Source organism: Zalophus californianus, chromosome 5 (genome assembly GCF_009762305.2).
Source record: "Zalophus californianus isolate mZalCal1 chromosome 5, mZalCal1.pri.v2, whole genome shotgun sequence".
NCBI classification, from domain to species: Eukaryota; Metazoa; Chordata; class Mammalia; order Carnivora; family Otariidae; genus Zalophus; species Zalophus californianus.
In genome coordinates, this window is record NC_045599.1 from 68201992 (window position 1) to 68219947 (window position 17956).

Consider the following 17956-nt stretch of genomic DNA (forward strand, 5'->3'; position numbering starts at 1 on the left):
TCATTAATTCTGCACATGGAAGTTTAATTTGACAATCATTTTCCCTTAGCACTTTGAAAACACTATTCCATTTGTTTCTGGTGTCTATTGATGCTGTCAGTTTAATTGTCATTTCTTTGTAAGTAATTTATCTATTCTTTCTCATAGCTTTTAAGATTGTTAAGACATATATGAATCTGATTTCTCCATAAGCCTTCTTTATTTCTGAGTCCTGAAGACCATCCTGAGAAAGTGACAGATAAAAATTGAATATTTTAAAAGTACTATAGCAGTTGTGAAGATGATTATGTCAAAGGTGTGGCTGTGGTAATGGATGGTTGAACTGCCAGATGATGAAGGGAACTGAACTTGCAGAGGTTAACGAAAAAGAAGAACTGGTGCATTGGTTTCCATGTCCAGATGAATCCAGAAATTACCCTGATAATGACAGGAGTTGAGATAAAGACAAATGGAGAAATAGAGAGGTTGAGCTATTCAACACATGAAATTTGAGAAGTTGGAAAAATCCTAGACAAAACGTTGAGGGAGGAAAAGGTGATACAACTCTGATACGAGTGTGTAAGGTTCAGAGTCTCTCCAGTAGATGAAGGACTGATAGCCTCAGGCAGCACAGAGAGGACTGAAACATTTTGACCTATCCACTGATCTAGGACTTTTGTGTAAAAGATTCCTTAGACAAGACACTTTTTATCAAGATTTTCTAATCCAAAATCTAACATTTTGTGATACTACACAATGAAAGCTTTAAATGGGACAAACTGAAGCACCTGACTATTCCTGATATTTTCTGTGTCTTTAATTTAGTTTTAAAACTGGTATGATTAAAGGAGCTACTGTTAGTTAGAAAGTTTCTGCTGGAATAAAGAATTCAAGATGTTTCACATTTCACAGAATTTGTATTTTTTGTATTTTTATGAAATGCATATTTTTTATTATTTTTTTTAGAGGGATGGGTAGGGGCAGAGGGAGAGGGAGAGAGAGAATCTTAAAACTGGCTCCATGCCCAGTGCAAAGCCCACTGTGGGGCTTGATCTCACAATCCTGAGATCATGACCGGAGCCAAAATCGAGTCAGATGCTTAACCAACTGAGCCACACAGGCGCCCCATGAAATGCATATTTTAATGTTATTGTTTGATTTAGGTGAGCTCACTTTAAGGAAAAATCACTTTAATGATCTACTTCGAGATGGTTATCCATGTAGAATACTTCAGTTGCTGTTCATATACTGTTTTGGGTACATTTGCATTAATAACAGAGATCTGTCTTGTAGCAAGAGATAAGGCAAATAGAACTTACCAATACTATTACATTTCTCAGCTTTCTGTTACTTTTGGCTCTTAAGGAGTTTATGTTTAATCAAATGTGGGGAAAATATTATGTCTTATACAGAGAACATTTTCTGCTGAAGAGAAGAGTCTATCCATGACTTCACTTGTTTTTAAGTCAATGGTGACTGACAGGGGTACAAGCTAGGTCTCTGTGGATGAATTTTCCACTAGGTATATTCCTTTTCTCATTGGTGACATGAATTTTGTTGAATATCATTTTCCAGAATGTATCTATCTCTTTCACCTACTCTGAAAATCTGTTGAGGCACGTACTCCCATTCCTGGATGATCTCAACACAAACATCACATGGGTCCCTTACTTCACACCTAGACACTTAATATGATTCTCAGATTCTAAAGCACCTACACATTCTAGTTGCATTCAAAATGTTATCAGCAGATGTATTCATCAGCCCTGACCTTTATATATTCTTTAACTAACTCCTAGTAATTTCCTGAGCTAATATTAAGAGTGTCCAAAAGAAATGTTGAATATTTTATCCAAACTCTTAAATATTGTGTCATAGATCACTTTTTCTTCTCTGTTTACATTTCATATCTTCTCTTGAACAATATATCCTATACAGATTTGTAATCTTCTATCCACTATCTGTTAAAATGATTCCTACATTTTTTTGTCATTGTAATCATAGACCCTGTATGTCCTCTGCTAGCATTTTCTACCTTATTTCTTTATATATATTGAACATGTGGGATAAATTTCAAGTCAAAAATAATACAAAGAAAATACAATGTAGATTTAAGAAAAAGTGATGGAAAAGACTATGTGACCCCACACAAAAGCCAATGCCATTTATTGGAATTGGGTGGAGTTTGGTATTTTTATTCTGGGTCATAGTTTGTAAGTTTGAGGATTTTTATAATTTTAGTTAGAAGATTCACCAAAGTGAAACTGGATACACAGACATATTTTAACCTGTTAGTTTTGACTATACAATGCAAGGAAAGTGTATGTCAAATATCTTTCTCCTTTTGCCTGTAGCTGTTCAGTTTTCCCAGCACAATTTGTTGAAGAGACTGTCTTTCGCCACTGTATATTCTTGTCTCCTTTGTCAAAGATGAATTGACCATAGAAGCATGGGTCTCTTCTGTTCTAGTGATCTATGTGTCTATTTTTGTGCCAGTACCATACTGTTTTGATGACAATAGCTTTGTAGTATATCTTGAAATCTGAGATTGTGATACCTCTTTGTTCTTTGTTTCTTTGTTCTTCTTTCTCAAGATTGCTTTGGTTATTTGGGGACATATGTGGTTCCATACAAATTTTAGGATTATTTATTCTAGGTCAGTGAAAAATGTTGGTCTTTGGAAAAGGATTGCATTAAATCTGTAGATTGCTTTGGGTAGTATGGACATTTCAGCAATACTGGTTCTCCCAATCCATGAGCATGGAGTATCTTTTCATTTGTTTGTGTCATCTTCAATTTCTTTCATTAGTGTTTTATAGCTTTCAGAGTGTAGGTCTTTTACCTGTTTGGTTAAGTTTATTCCAAGGTTTTTTTTTTTTTTTTTTGGTGCAGTTGTAAATGGGATTGTTCTCTTAATTTCTGACACTTCATTAGTAGTGTATAGAAATGCAACAGATTTCCATATATGAGTTTTTTATCTGTGACTTTACTGAATTCATTTATCAGTTCTAGTAGTTTTTTGGAAGATGCTTTAGGGTTGTCTATATTTTGTTGAGGATTTTTGTATCTCTGTTCATCAGAGATTTGGCTTGTAGTTTTCCTTTTTTGTTGTGTCTTTTCTGGTTTTGGTTTCAGGGTAATGCTGGCCTTGTAGAATAAATCTGGAGGATTTCCTTCTTCTTTTATTTTTGGAATAGCTCCTTTAGGCATAAGGTTGTTGGAGATTTTTCTTCTTTCCTGAGGTAGACCTGTTTTGCAAATACTTCTCTTAGAACAGCTTTTGTTGCATACCAAAGATTTTGGACTATTGTGTTTCATTTGTTGCCATGTATTTTACTTCTTCTTTAATTTACAGTTGACCCATTCATTGTTTAGTAGCATATTATTTAGCCTCCACATATGTTTTTTTCCAGACTTTTTCTTATGATCAATTTCTACTTTCATACCTTTATGGTTGAAAAAGATGCATGGTATGATTTCAGTCTTTTTGAATTTATTGAGGTTCAATTTGTGGCCTAAAATGATCTATTCTGGAGAATATTCCAATGTGCACTTGAAAAGAATGTGCAATTTGCAATTTTTGAATGGAATGTTCTGAATATATTTATGTCCATCTAGTCTAATGTGTCTCACAGCCATCAGTGAGGATGATCTATCCATTGATGTGAGGTGTTAAAATCCTCTACTATTATTATTGTCAATTTCTTCCTTTATATCTGTTAATAGTTGCTTTATGTATTTAGGTGTCACATGTTGGACACATAATTGTTATATCCTCTTGCCAGATTTCCCCTGTATAGTGTCCTCCTTGGTCTTTTTTAGTCTTTGTTTTAAAGTGTATTTTGTCTGATATAAGTATTGCTACCCCAACTTTCTTTTTGATTCCATTTGCATGGTAAATGTTTTCCTGTCCTTCACTTTTGATCTGAATGTGTCTTTAGGTCTGAAATGAGTCTCTTGTAGGCAGCATATGGATGGGTCTTGCTTTTTTATTCATTCAGTCACTCTGTCTTTTGTTGGAGGCTTAGTCCATTTATATTTACGTATATGTATAGATATGTAATCACTGATAGGTATGTATTTATTGCCATTTTGTTTTATGGTTGTTTTGTAGTTCTCTGTTCCTTCCTTCTTCTTTTGTGGTTACAATCAGTTTCATATATAACATCTTATACATACAGCAGTCTATATTAAAGCTGATGGTTGTTGAAGTTTCAACACATTCTAAAAGCACTAAATTTTTATTCCCCCCACCATGTTTTATGTACATGATATCATACTTTATATTCTTTTATTTTGTGAATCCCTTGACTGATTTTTTTAATAGATATAATTGATTTTACTGCTTTTGTGCTTTAACCTCCATAGTGGTTTTACAAGTGATTTATCTACTTATTATTTATTTGCATTTACCTATGAAAGTTTTTCCTTTCATATTTTTCTTATTCATGAATATGACTTTTCCTTTCTACTCAAAGCATTCCCTTTAACAAGTCTTATAAGGCTGATTTAGTGGTGATGAACTCCTTTAATTTTTGTTTGTCTGGGAAACTCTTTATCTTTCCTTCTGTTTTGAATGATAACCTTGCCAGGTAGAGTATTCATGGTTGCAGGTTTTTTCCATTCAGCACTTTGAATATATTATGCCACTCCTCTCTGGACTGCAAGTTACTGCTGAAAAATCAGCTGATAGCCGTATGGGGTTTCTCTTGTTTGAAACTGGACAATTTCCTTACACCATACACAAAAATAAACTCAAAATGAACTAAAGACCTAAAGTAAGACCTGAAACCATAAAACTCCTGAAAGAAAACATAGGCAGTAATTTCTTTGGCATCATCCAAAGCAATATGTTTCTAGAAATGTCTTCTCAGTCAAAGGAAACAAAAGCAAAATTAAACTAATGGGAGTACATCAAAATAAAAAGCTTTTGCACAGCTAAGGAAATGATCAACAAACAAAAAGGCAATCTACTGAATGGAAGAGGGTATCTGCAAATGATATATCCAATAAGGGCTTAATAGCCAAAAAAATATAAAGAACATATACAACTCAGTACCAAAAAACCCCCAAATAAGCTGATTAAAAATGGGCAGAGGACCTTCTTTTTCCAAAGAAGACATACAAATAGCTAACAGATGTATGAAAAGATGCTCAACATCACTCATCATCAGGGAAATGCAAATCAAAACCATAGTTAAATATTGCCTAACACTTGTCAGAATGGCTAGAATCAAAAAGACAAGAAATAACAAGTGTTGGTGAGGATGTGGAGAATAAAGAACCCTTGTGCACCATTGGTGCAAATGTAAATTTGATACAGCCACTGTGGAAAACATTATGAAGGTTCCTCAAAAAACTAAATATAGAATTACCATATGATCCATTAATTCCTCTACTGGGTATTTACCAAAATAAAGTGAAAATGCTAATTTGAAAAGATATATGAACCCCCATGTTTACCGCAGCATTATTTACAATAGCCAAGATATGGAAGCAACCCATTTGTATATCCATATATGAATGGATAAAGAAGAATACACACACACATACACACACACACACACACACACACACACAGATACATACAATAGAATATTACTCAGCCATAAAAAAGAATGAGATTTTGACATCTGCAACAAGAGTAGACCTAGAGGGTATAATGGTAAATGAAATTAGTCAAAGACAAATATATGATTTCCCTCATATGTGAAATTTAAGAAAAAAGAATGAACAAAGTAAAAAAGAGACAAATAAAAAACAGACTCTTGAAGACAGAGAATAAAGTGGTTATTGCCAAAAGGGAGGTAGATGGGGAGACAGGTAAAATAGATAGAGGGTATTAAGAGTATACTTACCTTAATGAGCACCGAGTAAAGCATAGAATTACTGAATCATTGTACATCTGAAACTAATATAACACTGTGTGTTAATTATACTTTAATAAAAAAAAACAAGTCAATTATCTTCCTCCTGTTGACTTGTTGTTCATGTTGTTTTGCAAGTATTAGTGATCGTGCATGTATTTGTGTGTGTAAACTTGCTAGCTAGTAATTACTTTTAACTCTAAAAATGTATAGATATTGTTCAGAATTACAAGAGTAATACATTTTTATTTTAGAACATTTATAAATATAAAACCTAAGCAGACAGATATATAATCCTAACGCCCTGGAATAAGTACTGTTAAAACAATAGTATATAAATCTGGCAATAAGAGGACCTTTTCAAACTGCTTTTAATTATTTTATTCCTCTTAATAATAGTCTTGCCTATTTTCTCCTGTCATTAAATGCTTGTTATATACTTTGTATACATATCCAATGGGTCATGTGTTTTTCTTTTTTCCTCTGTATCAAGATATTCTGGTACCACTAGGTATAGCTGAAAACTCCAAGGATAGGTTACACAAACTCCAAGTTTAGTTTACCTTTATATAATTCCCATACTACCTAACACAAATTATTCATATTCAAAATTATTTCATTATTTTTTCATAATTATGATACTCTTATTCTTCTTTTTCATTGAGATATAACTGATATATATATAAAACATTATAGTAGTTTCAGGTATACAACATAGTGATTCAATATTTGTATATATTGTGAAATAATCACCACAATAAATCTAGTTGACATCCATTACTACACAGTTATAATTTTTATTCTTATGATAGAAATTCTAAGATCTCTCTTGGCAACTTTTAAATATATTAATACTGTATTATTAACTATAGTCACCATGCTGTAAGTTACATCCTCGTGACTTATTACTGAAAGTCTGTACCTTTGACTATCTTCTCCCTTTTCACCCATATCCTACCTCCCACCTTTGATAACAACCAATTTGTTCTCTGTATCTGTGAGTTCATTTTTTTGTTTTCTTTAGATTCTGTATATATGTGAGATGGCATGGTATTAGTCTCCTCTCTTTGGTTTATTTCACTTAACATAATGCCTTCACAGTCCATCCATGTTGTCCCAAGTAGCATGACTGGTCTCCTTTCTAATACAGCGATGAAATAAAAATCCTAAATTTTGTTCAAACAAAATGTGTCTTTAATTATCTTTGCAAACTTCTATCAGTGTTGAAAAAATTAAGTGGCTGTAAGACATTTTAAGGTGAAAAATACCAGTTTTAAATAATTAACTCTTACAGCAGATTTTCATTAAGGAGGACGTTGAAATTCATTTTTTTCAATAAACTTTAAGTATTTTGTCAAAATAACTAAAAATACTGCCATAATTAATTATACTGTAATGGTTTTTGAAATCTGGTGTATTTTTTTCTGGTACGTGAGATTTCCATGATGGGAAGCAAAATATTGAGAAAGACCAGGGTAGCAGCCATGGATGTACACTGTTCAGGATCTACCCTTAGAGAGAACACATATTTAGCTGCTACCCCAGCATTGCTGAGGGTGTATTCCAGATGAACCTCTGTCAGTCTCTGAGTAGGGAAATTATTCCAGCCTTGTTTGCTCAATGCAGCCCACACTAATGGTTCATTTTTGCTCTGGGACTACACATTGGCCTTGTTAAGACTTTCCAAGAGCTACATGGTATCTGAAACTCTTTCTACTCCAGCCCCTTATTTCTTTCCCCTCTTCTTTCACAGGTATCAAACTTGTGTCACAATCTGAAAGCCTTTCCTGCCTTCCTGCTCACTCTCTCCTTCATCTTTCACAGGAATTGCTCCCAATAAATCACATGCAGTTCTTACTCTGTCCTCCTATCTGCTTCTAGGGAACAGAAACTGATACAATTTTTATGTACCTACTTAGTTGTTTATAATTACAATAGTCTAGGGAGGGAGGAGCAAGATGGTGGAGGAGTAGGAGACCTAAATTTTGTCTGGTTCCAGGAATTCAGCTAGATAGGGATCAAACCATTCTGAACACCTACAAACTCAACAAGAGATCGAAGAGAAGAATAGCAGCAATCCTATGAACAGAAAAGCAACCACTTTCTGGAAGGTAGGACGTGTGGAGAAGTGAATCCGAGGCGATATTCGGGAAGATAGATGGCGGGGGAAGGATCCTCCGTCAGCTGCTACCAGCAAGTGACAGAGCAGTGGAGCACAAAATCGAAACTTTTGGAAGTCTGCTCCACTGAGGGACGTCGCTCTAGTGGCTAAGCGGGGGGTGGAACCCTCAATGGGACAGTGTGATCTCAGGATCCTTGGGGTCACAGAAAGACCGGGGTGCCTGAGTGCGGCAGAGCTCCCAGGTAGTGGAGCAGGGAAGCCAGCCGCAAAGACGTAGCCAAGGAGTGGGCTCTTTCACCTTGGCGTTGCCATAAACCATGATCTGCGGCACAGTTGGGCCACTGCTCTTCCAGCAGGGACCCAACAAGCGGCAGATTGGGGAGACTCCCCTTCCCCCCACACCCCCGGGAGGAGTGGCACGGGAGCACACTGCAGGAATCTGCTGGGTTTGGAGACTCCAAATAGGCTCATGTGCCAGAGAAAGAAATGCTCGGTCACAGGCCGGGTGAGCATAGCATGCAGGGGGAGACAGGAATGATTGACTGCTTTCCTCTGGGGGCTCACTGAGGAGTGGGGCCTGAGTTCTTAACTCCTCTGGGGTGGAGATTGGGAGGCCGCCATTTTCATTCTTGTCCTCCAAAGCTGTACAGAAAGCTTTCAGGGAACAAATGCTACCGAGAGCAAACCTGAGCAGATTATTTAGCCTGGCCCTTGACAAGGGTGGTGCAATTCTGCCTCAGGCAAAGACATTTGAGACCCACTGCAATAGCCCCCCCACCCAGAAGATCAGCAAGAACATCCAGCCAAGACCAAGTTTACCTACCAATCAATGAGAACTACAAAACTCCAGCAATAGGGGAATACAGTACATAGAATTCATGGATATTTTTTCCCATGATTCTTTAGTCTTTCAAAGTTAATTTTTTAAATTTTTTTTTCTATTTTTTAAAAAATTTTTCTTTTCCCTTTTTCAACCAACATCTTATCAATCCCTTTTTTAAAAATATTTTTTAATTTTCATTTTTAGAGTCATAATCTATCCCTTCATTATAGTTAACCTTATTTTCTGTAATATATGTTTTTCTCTTTAAAATTTTGGGATACAGTTTCTTCTAACAGACCAAAATATACCCTAATCTCTAGTGTATGGCTTTGTTCTAGTCTCCTGCCTGATCACATTCTCTCCCCTTTTTTTAAAATTTTTCTTCTTTCTTTTTTCAACCAACTTCTTATCAATTCCTTTTATAAAATTTTTTATAATTTTCATCTTTACAGTCATATTCTGTCCCTTCATTGTATTTATCCTTAATGTAATGTAAATGGGCTAAATGCCCCAATAAAAGGACACAGGGTAGCAGATTGGATAAAAAAACAAGACCCATTGATGTGCTGCCTACAAGAGACTCATTTTAGACCCAAAGACACCTCCATATTGAAAGTGAAGGGGTGGAAAACCATCTACCATGCTAATGGACATCAAAAGAAAGCTGGGGTGGCAATCCTTACATCAGAAAAATTAGAATTTAAACCAAAGACTATAATAAGAGGTGAGGAAGGACACTATATCCTACTTAAAGGGTCTATGCAATAAGAAGATCTAACAGTTGTAAATATCTATGCCGCTAACATGGGAGCAGCCCATTATATAAGCCAATTAATAACAAAATCAAAGAAACACATCAACAATAATACAATAATAGTAGGGGACTTTAACACCCCCCTCACTGAAATGGACAGATCATCTAAGCAAAAGATCAACAAAGAAATAAAGGCTTTAAATGACACACTGGACCAAATGGACTTCACAGACATATTGAGAACATGCCATCCCAAAGCAACAGAATACACATTCTTCTCTAGTGCGCATGGAACATTCTCCAGAATAGATCACATCCTAGGTCACAAATCAGGTCTCAACTGGTACCAAAAGTTTGGGATCATTCCCTTCATATTTTCGAACCACAAATGCTTTGAAACTAGAACTCAGTCACAAGAGGAAAGTCAGAAAGAACTCAAATACATGGAGGCTAAAGAGCATCCTACTAAAGAATGAATGGGCCAACCAGGAAATTAAAGAAGAATTAAAAAATTCCTGGAAACAAATGAAAATGAAAACAAAACTGCTCAAAACTTTGGGATGCAGCAAAGGTGGTCCTAAGAGGAAAGTATACAGCAATACAAGCCTTTCTCAAGAAACAAGAAAGGTCTCAACTCCACAACCTAACCCTACACCTAAAGGAGCTGGAGAAAAAACAACAAATAAAGCCTAAACCCAGCAGGAGAAGAGAATTAAAGTCCAGAGCAGAAATCAATGAAATAGAAACCAAAAGAACAGTAGAATAGATCAACGAAACTAGGAACTAGTTCTTTGAAAGAATTAAGAAGACTGATAAACCCCTGGCCAGACTTATCAAAAAGAAAAGAGAAATGACCAAAATAAATAAAATCATGCATGAAAGAGGAGAGATCACAACCAACACTGAAGAAATACAATTTTAAGAACATTTATAAGTAACTATATGCCAGCAAATTAGACAATGTGGAAGAAATGGATGCATTCCTAAAGATGTATAAAGTACCAAAACTAAACCAGGAAGAAATAGAAAACCTGAAGAGACCCATAACCAGTAAGGAAATTGAAGCAGTAATCAAAAATCTCCCAATAAACAAGAGCCCAGGGCCAGATGGCTTCCCAGGGGAATTCTACCAAACATTTAAAGAGGAATTAATACCTATTCTTCTGAAACTGCTCCAAAAAATAGAAATGGAAGGAAAATTTCCAAACTCATTTTATGAGGCCAGCATTACCTTGATCCCAAAACCAGACAAAGACCCCATCAAAAAGGAGAGTTATAGACCAATATCCCTGATGAACATGGATGCAAAAATTCTCACCAAAATACTAGCCAATAGGATCCAACAATACATTAAAAGGATTATTCACCACGACCAAGTGGGATTTATCCCTGGGCTGCAAGGTTGCTTCAACATCTGCAAGTCAATCAATGTGATACAATATATTAATAAAAGAAAGAACAAGAACCATATGATCCACTCAATAGATGCAGAAAAAGCATTTGACAAAGTACAGCATCTTTTCTTCATTAAAACTCTTCAGAGTGTAGGGATGGGGGGTACCTCAATACCATAAAAGTCATCTATGAAAAACCCACAGCAAATATCATTCTCAATGGGGAAAAACAGAGCTTTACTCCTAAGGTCAGGAACACGGCAGGGATGTCCACTATCACCACTGCTATTCAACATAGTACTGGAAGTCCTAGCCTCAGCAATCAGACAATAAAAAGAAATCAAAGGCATCCAAATCAGCAAAGAAGTCAAACTCTCACTCTTTGCAGATGATATGATACTTTATGTAGAAAACCTAAAAGACTCCACCCCAAAACTGCTAGAACTCATAAAAGAATTCATTTAAGTGGCAGGATATAAAATCAAACCATAGAAATCAGCAACAACAAGACAGAAGAAAGAGAAATTAAGGAGTCCATCCCATTTACAATTGCACCCAAAACCATAAGATACCTTGGAATAAATCTAACCAAAGAGACAAAGGATCTGTACTCAGAAAAGTATAAAATACTCATGAAAGAAACTGAGGAAGACACAAAGAAATGGAAAAAAGTTCCATGCTCACGGATTGGAAGAACAAATACTGTGAAGATGTCAATGCTACCTAGAGCAATCTACACATTTAATACAATCCCTATCAAAATACCATCAACTTTTTTCAAAGAAATGGGACAAATAATCCTAAATTTGTATGGAACCAGAAAAGACCCCGAATAGCCAGAGGAATGTTGAAAAAGAAAAGCAAAGCTGGTGGCATCACAATTCTGGACTTCAAGCTCTATTACAAATCTGTCATCATCAAGACAGTAAGGTACTGGCACAAAAACAGACACATAGATCCATGGAACAGAACAGAGAGCTCAGAAATGGACCCTCAACTCTATGGTCAACTAATCTTCGACAAAGCAGGAAAGAACGTCCAATGAAAAAAAGACAGTCTCTTCAACAAATGGTGTTGGGGAAATTGGACAGCCACACGCAGAAGAATGAAACTGGACCATTTCCTTACACCACACAGAAAAATAGACTCAAAATGGTTAAAAGACCTAAATGTGAGACAGGAATCTATCAAAATCCTAGAGGAGGACACAGGCAGCAACCTCTTCGACCTCAGCCGTAGCAATTTCTTCCTAGAAACATCGCCAAAGGCAAGGGAAGCAAGGGCAAAAATGAACTGTTGGGACTTCATCAAGATAAAAAGCTTTTGCACAGCAAAGAAACAATCAACAAAACCAAAAGACAACCTACAGAATGGGAGAAGATATTTGCAAATGACCTATCAGATAAAGGGCTAGTATCCAAAATCTATAAAGAACTTATCAAACTCAACACCCAAAGAACAAATAATCCAATCAAGAAATGGGCAGAAGACATGAACAGACATTCTTCCAAAGAAGACATCCAAATGGCCAACAGACACATGAAAAAGTGCTCAACATCGCTCAGCATCAGGGAAATCCAAATCAAAACCTCAATGAGATAGCACCTCACACCCGTCAGAATAGCTAAAATTAACAAATCAGGAAATGACAGATGTTGGCAAGGATGTGGAGAAAGGGGAACCCTCCTACACTGTTGGTGGGAATGCAAGCTGGTGCAGCCACTCTGGAAAAGAGTATGGAAGTTCCTGAAAAAGTTGAAAATAGAGCTACCCTATGACCCAGCAATTGCACTACTGGGTATTTACCCCAAAGATACAAATGCATTGATCTGAAGGGGTACGTGCACCCCAATGTTTATAGCAGCAATGTCCACAATAGCCAAACTATGGAAAGAGCCAAGATGTCCATCAACAAATGAATGGATAAAGAAGATGTTGTACACACACACACACACACACACACACGCACGCACACACACAATGGAATATTATGCAGCCATCAAAAAAATGAAATCTTGCCATTTGCAATGATGTGGATGGAACTAGAGGGTATTACGCTAAGCGAAAGAAGTCAATGAGAGAAAGACAAGTATCATATGATCTCACTGATATGAAGAATTTGAGAAACAAGACAGAGGAGCATAGGGGAAGGGAGGAAAAAGTGAAACAAGAAAAAACCAGAGAGGGAGACCAACCATAAGAGACTCTTAATCTCAGGAAACAAACTGAGGGTTGCTGGAGTGGTGGGGGGTAGGAGGGATGGGGTGGCTGGGTGATGGACATTGGGGAGGGTATGTGCTACGGTGAGCACTGTGAATTATGTAAGACTGACAAATCATAGACCTGTACCTCTGAAACAAATAATACATTATATGTTAGGAAAAAAGAAAAGATAGTAGGAAGCAAAAAATGAAGGGGGGAATTTGGAGGGGGAGACAAACCCTGAGAGACTATGGACTCTGAGAAACAAACTGAAGGTTTTAGAGGGGAGGAGGGTGGGGGGTTGCGTTAGCCCGGTGATGGGTATTAAGGAGGACATGTATCACATGGAGCACTGGGTGTTATATGCAAACAATGAATCATGGAACACTACATCAAAAACTAATGATGTAATGTATGGTGACTAACAAAATAAAATTAAAAAAAATTACAATAGTCTTATTTGTTGAGATATATGATCAATGCTATTTCATACATTGCATTTGTTATTGTGCATTCAAAGACAACTCTGAGTACCTTAAGCAAATATTAAGAAGAAATCAGTATGATCCAAAGAATGACAGAAATTAATGTCATCTCATCAACAAAGCTCACCCCAATAGTCAATGAGAAATTCCTATCAATTGTTAAAAAAAAGTTTTAAACAGATGTTTCTTGTTTTGGAAATTAAAAACTACCAACATCAGACCACAGTATAATGAACAGGAAACATGATCCAGATCTGAGGGCTCAGCATCAAGAATTCTCTGGTCACCACCCTAGTTGCCAAAATCTGAGAAAAGACATTAGGAAATCCCATTCACTGTATTCTCAAAATACTAATAATTCCAAAGGTTTTGTGGTCAAGGAACTCCCACTTCCTGTTGACAATTTGAGGAGGCCTCAAGGGCTCAGCAATATAAAATGAATCCTGCATGTAGCCAAATTACTACCATTATAGTGCTTTGGGAGGGTAAGAATATCTTTCAAATGCCTCCCCACTGAAATAGATTTTAAAATAAAGTCTATCAGGAATAGTTTCATTTATAAATGAGAAATATAATTCATTCATTACATTTAAAAAGAAAGAAAAAAGTTTCTACATATATTAAACTGAGATAAGAAATTAGAAGTAGCAGAAACATATGAACTCTTCACAGTAACTCAAAGTGAAGAATAAACCAAGAGAAAATGAACAGAGACAATGCATTAAAAATCTGTTTTCAGGGGGTGCCTGGGTGGTTTAGCCGGTTAAGTGTCAGACTCTTTATTTTGGCTCAGGGTTCTGACATTTGGGTCATGATCTCAGGGTCCTGACATTGAGCCCCACAGCAGGATCCGTGCTGGGCGTGGAGACTGCTTAAGATTCTCTCTCTCCCTTTTCCTCTCCCCTACCCCCTCCCAAATTGCACATATGTGTTCTATCTCAAAAAAAAAAAAAAAAAAAAAATCTGTTTTAAACCAGTTGTAGAACAGCAGCAAAAGCACTATCTGGAAAACAAAAGGTAAGCTAGTTTCCACTTGAGATTTTCCTTTCCATTTTATCCAAACTCTAATAGGCTCTTTTGATTACCTACTGTGTTCAAGTCAGTGTTGCTTAGATATTAATTCCTGTCTCATAGAAACTAAAGAGAAGCTCATGACTGAAGCATATTATCCTTCAGTTATCAAGCTGTGGCCTCGTCTCTTCACCATCCATGTCTCCCTTCTGACTGTATCACCTCCTCTAAGAATTTTCCCTCAGACTGGTTTAGGAGGGTCTGGGATGCCTACACTCTTCACTGTGTCTCCATGGGCCATTCACATTTTCTCTAGTAACAATTAGCATGTTCCAAATATTTGTTAGGCACCTGCTTCCAGACACAGTGATATCCTAAGGAAAGGAATCTGTATTCTACTCATTGTTGCTTCCCCAGTGCCTTTCCTAGTTCCTGGTTGGCACTTGAGAAATGTTTGTTGCAACTGGAGTCACCAAATACTCATAGTTTTAGAACCATATAGTCCAGATGATGAACTCTTTCCTCCAAAAATGTATTTCCAGCAAATACCTATAGTCTAAGTAAGCTGTATTATAATCATATTTTAAGATTGTCTCTCCAATGCTGTACCTGCATGTTGACCTTCTGTATTAACTTACTGACTATAAGAGTGGGAACCTTGCTGCTGCATCAGTGAAGGTGCCCCTGAGTCCCTCACTGCAAGCCAAATGGCAGAGTTCTGAATGTAGTATAAGAGCTCATGATCGTGTGGGTGGCATGCACCTATACCAAGTAAATACAGAGTAATTTATTAAAAAATAAACTTTCAGTAAGTTATTCTTTATCTATTGTTTACTTTCCTTATATTGTCTAAGTGCACTCTTAATCTTGTTTTTGTCCTGAAATTTCTTGAGAGAAAATATAGTTAGATTTCAAATTAAAAGTTACGTTACCTTACAGAAGGAATCAACTTGTTTTCATGTGATCAATGAAATCTGAAATATGCATACAAGAGCCCTCAGATATCTATAAAAGTCACTCCCTTTTAAAGGTTTGTCCTATGGTGCTTTAAATTTTTCAAGTTGAGAAATCAAAAGAAAACCCTTCCTCCTTCCCTCCCTCCCTTCCTTCCTTCCTAGAGAGAGTGAGCTTACATGCAAGTGGGGGAGGGTAGTGAGGGAGAGGGTCAGAGGGAGAGAGAGAATCTTAAGCAGGACCCACGCTGGGACCTGTAGCTCACTCTCACAACCCTGAGATCATGACCTGAGCCAAAATCAAGAGTTGGACCCTCAACTGACTGAGCCACCCAGGCATCCCAGAAAGCTCTTTCTTTTAATGATTGTATTAAAATTTTATAGCTGTCCCAAAAACCTGTCTTTAAAAATAGTTTTCAAGAAATTATTGCCTAAAATATGATATTCACTTTCTTGGTAGAATAACACCTTTCAGTAAATTACAAGTCCAATTCAGTAGAAATGATTTTTCAAATATTCAAATTAATTGGATGTTTTAATTTCTGTGTCAAATTATTGCATGGAAATAACAGTATTAATAGTCATAATTATGCATCGTTTTCTGATATATCTAATTTACAAATTATATATATTTACACATTTATATTTTATAATCCTCATGACAAACCTATGAGGTAAATATTATGTCTATTTTAGGGCTGGAAAAGTGAGACTCAGAAATTTAAGTGACTTGAACATCTGGCAGGTAGTAAGTACATGAATAAATTGAGATTTGCAAATCCAAAGTGAATGCCCTCAATCCCCTACCTGATAGCCTGTGGTGTCATGTGAAGTGTGTGAGCTATGGACAGAGGAGTTTGAGTTTGTATCAGTAGGAGCTGAGCATGGAGTATGTACATATTCAAAATACCTTTCATTGTTCAAAGAACATAGATGAAATTTTGAAAATAAAACCAACAATACAATGTATACCTTTACTGTTACATATAGAATGAAATGAAGATTATCACTGATAAACAAACTGTGTCCATTTCTTTCTTGTTCAATAAATGTGTATCAGCTATGCTGAAACCACATGAGGATCCTAAGTCAATGTGAACTGAAGTATGAAAAGCTTTCATGACAAAATAAAAAGCAAGACAATGCAAAACACAGATGGCAGTGGAAATAGTTTTTTTAGGAGAACAGTCACAAAAAAAAGAATTAACCCAAAAATAGATAAATGAAGGTTTATTAAAGAAAAAAAACCTGATCAATAATGCAAGTGATAGATGAAAACAATTAAAATGTATTACTCTTGTGGTAGGAAAAGTGAATTAAATATTAAAATTATGGGCTCCCTATAGTAAAGAAGTTCTTTTTAAACTATTGCATACAATGTTTTATATATTTTTCAAATTTTAATTATTAATTAATTTTTAAAGCAATATAGAATTTTATTTCAGTGTCAACCCAAACTAGAAGTGTCTTTTCTACCAAAAAAGGACTGATTATCAAATATTCTTCATCACTACAATTTAGGTGGAATCCAGAGATGGCTGAGCAAGTCTCAGGGGGCCCATCTATAGCATATAGAGGGGAAAATGTGATTTCCCATCACAGAAAATAGCAGCAAGCATTGTGTAGGGTGTTTTAGATGGAAGAAAAATCTCCTCAGCAGAATATTTGACAAAAATTATGTGCTGAAACTAACCTTTGAACAGCTGCAAAACCAGATACAGAACGTGTTTTTCAAGTGGCCTATGGGCTCTGAAACAAAGTAAATCCATAACTGCTGGCCTGAGACAGAAATGGTGGAAGATACACAAAAGAGAATGAGTATAACCCATATTCTTTCTATATATTTGTAACTTCCCATTTCATGATCAGAAACAAAAACACCTTGCCAGTTACAGGTGGAGAGGGGTATTTAAACTCAGTAGTTTTCCTCCACTGTAAAAATTTATGTCAGTTATTTGATGCCCAGAGTCTTGATGGTGTCTCCTTTACAACTGAAGCGACTCATCAGATATGTGCAATAAAAGCTCAAAGACATATATCAGGCATTATTAAGTCACACATTTCTTATATGTAAAAACTCCTGCTCTTATTGTTAATTTTAGATACTTCATCCGAATGGGAAGAAATTGAGCTGAATACGTTTACATAGCATGAGACACTATTTAAGGAGAGAGGAGAGGCAAACATGAAACTGAAATTTTCATAACAAAGAAAAAGATAAAAGAAAATAGTTACCCTTTGTTTAGTCTCTGTTAGAGAACAAATACTCATAATTAAACTGTAACTGGAATCAAAATGTAGTTTGGGATAAACAACCTAAATGGCCTCCAAGATAAATTACAGTACTCATTTCTCTATTGTTAGTT